The sequence below is a fragment of the Pseudophryne corroboree genome, chromosome 2 (assembly GCF_028390025.1).
Source record: "Pseudophryne corroboree isolate aPseCor3 chromosome 2, aPseCor3.hap2, whole genome shotgun sequence".
NCBI lineage: Eukaryota > Metazoa > Chordata > Amphibia > Anura > Myobatrachidae > Pseudophryne > Pseudophryne corroboree.
This window is the reverse complement of record NC_086445.1, coordinates 300,268,647-300,274,646: the sequence shown is the minus strand read 5'-3', so window position 1 is coordinate 300,274,646 and position 6,000 is coordinate 300,268,647.

Below are 6,000 nucleotides of genomic sequence, written 5' to 3'. Positions count from 1 at the left end.
GTGGCCGGCGCCGGGAGCGCGCTCTTGGGAGCAGCCTCTGGAGAGCTATCCTGACTGTTAAACCTATAGTAGGTTTATATTGATAGTGTAAGCCCCAACTGAGCTATATTTAACAGTTTGAACTAGCATGTATTAGTATGCAATCTAGTTGGATCACCAGTTTCCCCCAGATGGCAAAACACTATGCACATTGCTTAGCTTCCAAGCTCAGATGAGTTTGGGCGTATCCAGAGTGGTGTGGCTATAGATTAAAAATACCTACAGCACCTTGTACTCCCAGGTGGCTAATCAGGCCCAACACTGCTTAGCTTCCAAAATCAGATGAGATTGGGCGTATCCAGTGTGGTGTGGCCAAGTGGATTAAGCCAAAGCTGCTGCAGGCTTTGCAGTGCTCCACAGATACTGTTTTATAAGCACCATGTGCTGACCAATTGATATAACATATCTTACTTTACAACAGTGAACAAAACCAGTATTTGGCTGCCACAGCCATGATTCAGATTTGCAGTCTTTAGGATCATTATAAACAGTTTATGAAATAAATAATTAGTAAGTGTATACCCATGTTTTAGACATGGCAGGGAAACTGCTTATTAGTAATTGCTGGTGTCTTACTAATGCAGACAGACAATACAAAAAAAAACAAAGACAGACAACTTGCACGACTCAGTAAATAGCACTAAGGTGTCTCTATAAATATATATCTGGCCAAGTGCAGTGCACGCCAGCAATATGCCTGATCCCAAATTCCCCTTAACACCCCTGCGCCTTCAATGGAGGAGAGATGTAACACAGGAAATTCTGGAAATACAACAGGAAAACAACAGGAAGCATGGTTAATATGTCCCCATGCTCACAGTATAACACAAAGTGCAGACATAATTATGTAGGCAGATTTATTAAACATCTTATGTTGCACTCAAACCTGCACATGTAACTTGTATCCTGTTTTAACAAAGACTTCATAGCCTATTGTAATACATATGCAGCGCTGCTGTATTCCCTTTATCAATAAGAGTTGAATCATGATCTTTTATCCAGTGACCCTGACATTTCTGTGTGCAGGGAACATCACTGTGGCAGCAAAGTTACTCATGGAGCGGCCTATGCATAAAACCATGTGGCTGACGCAGCTCAGAGCGGCGGGGGACCACACACACACACACACACAGTATCCCACACAGTGGGGCGGCAGCGTGAGCTGACCGCCCCGTTCAACATACCTGGACCCTGTGGTGAGGGCTATGACGGGGCTTCTCTGTAAGTTCCGTCCAGCCTTTACTGCAGGCTTTAGTCCTGCACGTGGTAGTGAGGGAGCTCTTTTTAGAGAGGTCCGACACCCACAGCTGCTAAAGCAGCCTTCACTATCCCAGACCCACGCCTATTGGAAGGGGGGAAGGGATGTGGTAAATCGTTGAAAAAAGAAAAAACTTAGAAAAAATTCCAATTAAATGTGGACCTCTGTGGCAGCAAAGCCACAAGCCTACTAACTGTGTCGAGCACAGAAAAAACACTGAGGTACTCAGGGATATGGAGGGGAGGTGTAGTTTCAAAATTAATTTATTCAGTGCCTACTTCCTGTGGAGGCCGTCCATATCCCAAGAGTACTCCAGTGACCCCTAGTGGATGAAAAAGAAAAAGGGTTACCATTTTTAAAAAAAAATTTGGGATGAGATTGCCTGATAATGATCAGGGTAGTATCAACTTTCTTGTTGAATAGAGCCCAATGACACAGATGCGGCCAATGGAAATTGTCGTGAGAAAAAGCTGATTCAGACTCAATCACACACAGATATACAAATGTCACACAGCAAATTGATCAGTGTAATCTAGTCAAGTAGTTTATTCTTTTCCAGTTGTTTTATTTATGCAAATAAGATGCACATTTTGTGCAGGATAATTGTTTGATGTGGATGACTCACCCAGGACCAGGCATGCTGAGTGGGGCTGTTTGACATGACTAAAGCCACAGTGTACTATGGGCCTAATTCAGACCTGATTGCAGCAACAAAATTGTTCTCTAATGGGCAAAACCATGTGCACTGCAGGTGGGGCAGATAACATGTGCAGAGAAATTCAGATTTGGGTGGGGTGTGTTCAAACTGAAATCTAAATTGCAGTGTAAAAATAAAGCAGCCAGTATTTACCCTGCACAGAAACAATATAACCCACCCAAAATCTAACTCTCTCTGCACGTTATATCTATCCTCCCCCCCTGCAGTGCATATGGTTTTGCCCTTTAGAGAACAAGTTTGTTGCTGCTATCAGGTCTGAATTAGGCCCTATGAGGACACAACAGTACACATAGGGCATAATTCAGCAAGGATCGCAAATCAGCAAAATTAGCAAAAAAAAGCGTAAAAACGCAAATTCTGCAACTTAAATAGCAAAAACTGAGATAAAAAAAACAATTTCTGAGACTTAGCAAAAACTGCATATGCACTACGAAAAGTAGGCATGTAGCATACCTCCCAACATGACCCTCTCCAGGAGGGACAAAATGCTCTGCTCCTGGACTTTCCTCTTAATTTATGATTGCCATCACCTGTGCTGAAACACCTTTCTTATCCATTAACCTGTTCAAAACAGGTGCCGGCAATCATAAATTAAGAGAAAAGTCCAGAAGCAGAGCATTCTGTCCCTCCTGGAGAGGGTCATGTTGGGAGGTATGCATGTAGGCAGGTACTAAAGGTCTGCACTCGCAAAACTACGATCAGGGGCGTGTTGTGGGCATATGCTGATGTTCCGTAGGCGGTGCATTCGCAATTTTTACAACAGATCGCACATTTCTGATGTGCAGTTTCCGAGTGACTACAGGTCTACCTTAAAAATTGCACAAGCTGACCTCAGTTGTAGACTGCATGTGTACTGCAATCACTGCTTTATTACACCCAGCTGAAGAAGCTCACACCTCAGACCACAAATCACTTCATTCAGCTGTATTGGAACTTAGAAACATGTAAGGTATTGTATAACTCTGTAACACGTTGATTGTGAAAATATATGTTACTAACCGATTTGTGTTTACACTTACTAACAATCGAGGTTTGACAACCACACTATTTGATAGAAGCAAATGTAAAATAACCTTTTCAAGCATTTTGCTTAGTAGTATCTGCTGAATGACATTTAGCTTCCTAACATTTTTTTTTAAACAACCAACATTTTTTGTTAAGCAAAACATACCCACATACATTTTTTTTATTTTTTACATTTTATTTGTGCGCTACACACATAAACATATGTTGAAGAACAGCAACACCATCTTTTTATTTTCAAGTTTTGCAAATTCTGCTCCATTTGTATGCTTATTGAAATAAATATTTACACATAATTCCTTAAAGTAAGGTATGTAAATAAAAGCAAAGAAACAATAATATGTAATGTTTGACAACTTCACAATAAAAAAACACTATTTTTTTTTATAAAAATGTTGCTGTTGTTTCCGAATTAAAATATTTTGACTCCAAAAAAAGTGTGTTTGTTAAAACATATACCAATAATTGCTGTTGTGTAGGGTTTAGAGGCTAAAATTCACACTCTCTCTAGTTGAATATATTTGAACACAGTTATGGGCACAAGTCAATTGTGAACAAAAACACTATGATGTCTTTAAGATAATAATTGCTAAATTACACCAAGATCATTTGACCAATTAAGTGATGTTTGAATTGATTTACAATTGTTGAGTAGTTTCTTTAATTTGGGTGCAGGAAAGTAGGTTGTGCAATTTTTAAGGGAAAAACACTGTTGTTAGCAAAAAATGCAACATCAGAAACATGTACGCAAAAATTGCATACATTTGTAATATGTATGCAAAAATTGCGATTATTAGGATGGTTTTCGCAATATTTGCACATTTCACAAGGCCACCTTCTTTTTGTTAAATTAAATTAGTGTTGCAGTTTTGGGCGTGCTTTCGCAATTTTGCTTTTGCTTGCAATTTTTGCTAATTTGTAATTTTTGCAATCCTTACTGAATTTGCCCAATAGTCCAAGGGCCTAATTCTGAGTTGATCGCAGCAGCAAATTTGTTAGCAGTTGGTCAAAACCATGGGCCTAATTCTGAGTTGAACGCAGCATCAAATTTTTTAGCAGTTGGGCAAAACCATGTGCACTGCAGGGGGGGCAGATATAACACGTGCAGAGAGAGATAGATTTGGGTGTGGTGAGTTCAATCTGCAATCTAAAATGCAGTGTAAAAATAAAGCAGCCAGTATTTACCCTGCACAGAAACAAAATAGCCCACCCAAATCTAACTCTCTCTGCAAATGTTATATCTGCCCCCCCCCCCCCCTTCCCTCCGCAGTGCACATGATTTTGCCCAACTGCTAAAAAAAATCCTGCTGCGATCAACTTGGAATTACCCCCCATGTGCACTGCAGGGGGGACAGATATAACATGTGCAGAAAGAGTTAGATTTGGGTGGGGTGTATTCAAACTGAAATCTAAATTGCAGTGTAAAAATAAAGCAGCCAGTATTTACCCAGCACAGAAACAAAATATCCCACCCAAATCTAACTCTCTCTGCAAATGTTATATCTGCCCCCCCCTGCAGTGCACATGGTTTTGCCCAATTGCTAACAAACTTGCTGCTGTAATCAACTCAGAATTATCCCCCATATGTCAGTTTCTCTAAGCAGTTTGAAGCTTATTGCAGCTAGTATTTCAACTAAGTCACAGTGTGCCACATATCTGCAAAAAAAGAAAGGAAAAGTAATGGGAAGTATGGATGGTGTATTGGTGCATTACTACCTCACAGCACTGAGGTCATGGGTTCAATTGCCACCATGGCGCTAACTGTGTGGAGTTTGTATATTTTCCCTGTGCTTTCTTTGGTTTCCTCCAGGTACTCCGGGTTCCACAATCCAAAAATATACTGGTAGGTTAACTGGCTCCCAACCAGGGGCGTAGCTATCTAATTTGGGGCCCCATAGCATAATTCCATGACTGCCCGCCCCCCTATAGATTAATCAAAGATTCCCCCCCAACTACTTAAAGATTCCCTTCCCCAGTGGCCTATCAGCAGCACTCACCCTCTGCACTGCCGCCACATCTGATCTCCCGGCCAGACCGACTCTGGCTCCTGTCTCCTCACAGACGCCTGCTCTCCGGGCCTGCCCGGCTCCAACTCCGGCTCCTGTCTCCTCACAGACGCTAAAAGAAGGCGTGGCCGTGGTCCTGGGATGACCCTGCATACTCAGCCATGCCTCCTCCCAGCATTATTTAGTACACAGGGGAGGCAGAGCGGGCCGGGTGAGCAGGTGTGTACACTGTACAGCAGCACACTCTTAATGTAAAAAGTGCCAGCACCGGGGCACAGCAGCTGGGTACAGGGGAAGGCTCGGGCCCCAGAGATGACTCGGGCCCCATAGCAGTCATATCCCCTGCACCTATGGTAGCTACGCCTATGCTCCCAACAAAAATTAACCCTGTTTTGTACAGTAGGTGTATGGACCATGGAGTTTCTATCTGCTGTCAAATTCTATGTTTTTTATGTTTTCTATGACTAGAGGATTTTACACTACTTGAACATTTAAAGGATAGCTACAGTACAACTATAAATGAGTTTTGATAATTATACTGTATAATTTCTCCATGGGTTCCTCCATTACCGAAAGCCTAGATCCCAGTTTAAACCACAACTAGAAGGCTATACCGACTCTACAATAGGGCTCTTAACTGCCAATCACAGTTCCTCAATTAATAATAAACCAAATTATAATTACCAGTTTCCATTTTAATTGATTCTGGTAAATAACTTAATCAGTAATGTCTTATTTAGGCAGGTAGCATGACCACACACACAAAGTTGCTATAATGTGCAATAACCAATCATATGTGCAATGCTTTTTTATCTGCTTTTCTTATAGGCCCTACACACTTGGCGATATTCTGAAAGATATGAACGATCTCGTTCATAAATGAACGAGAACTCGTTCATATCTTTCAGTGTGGAGACTTAAGCGATGAACGATGCGCGTCCCCGCGTTCGTTCATC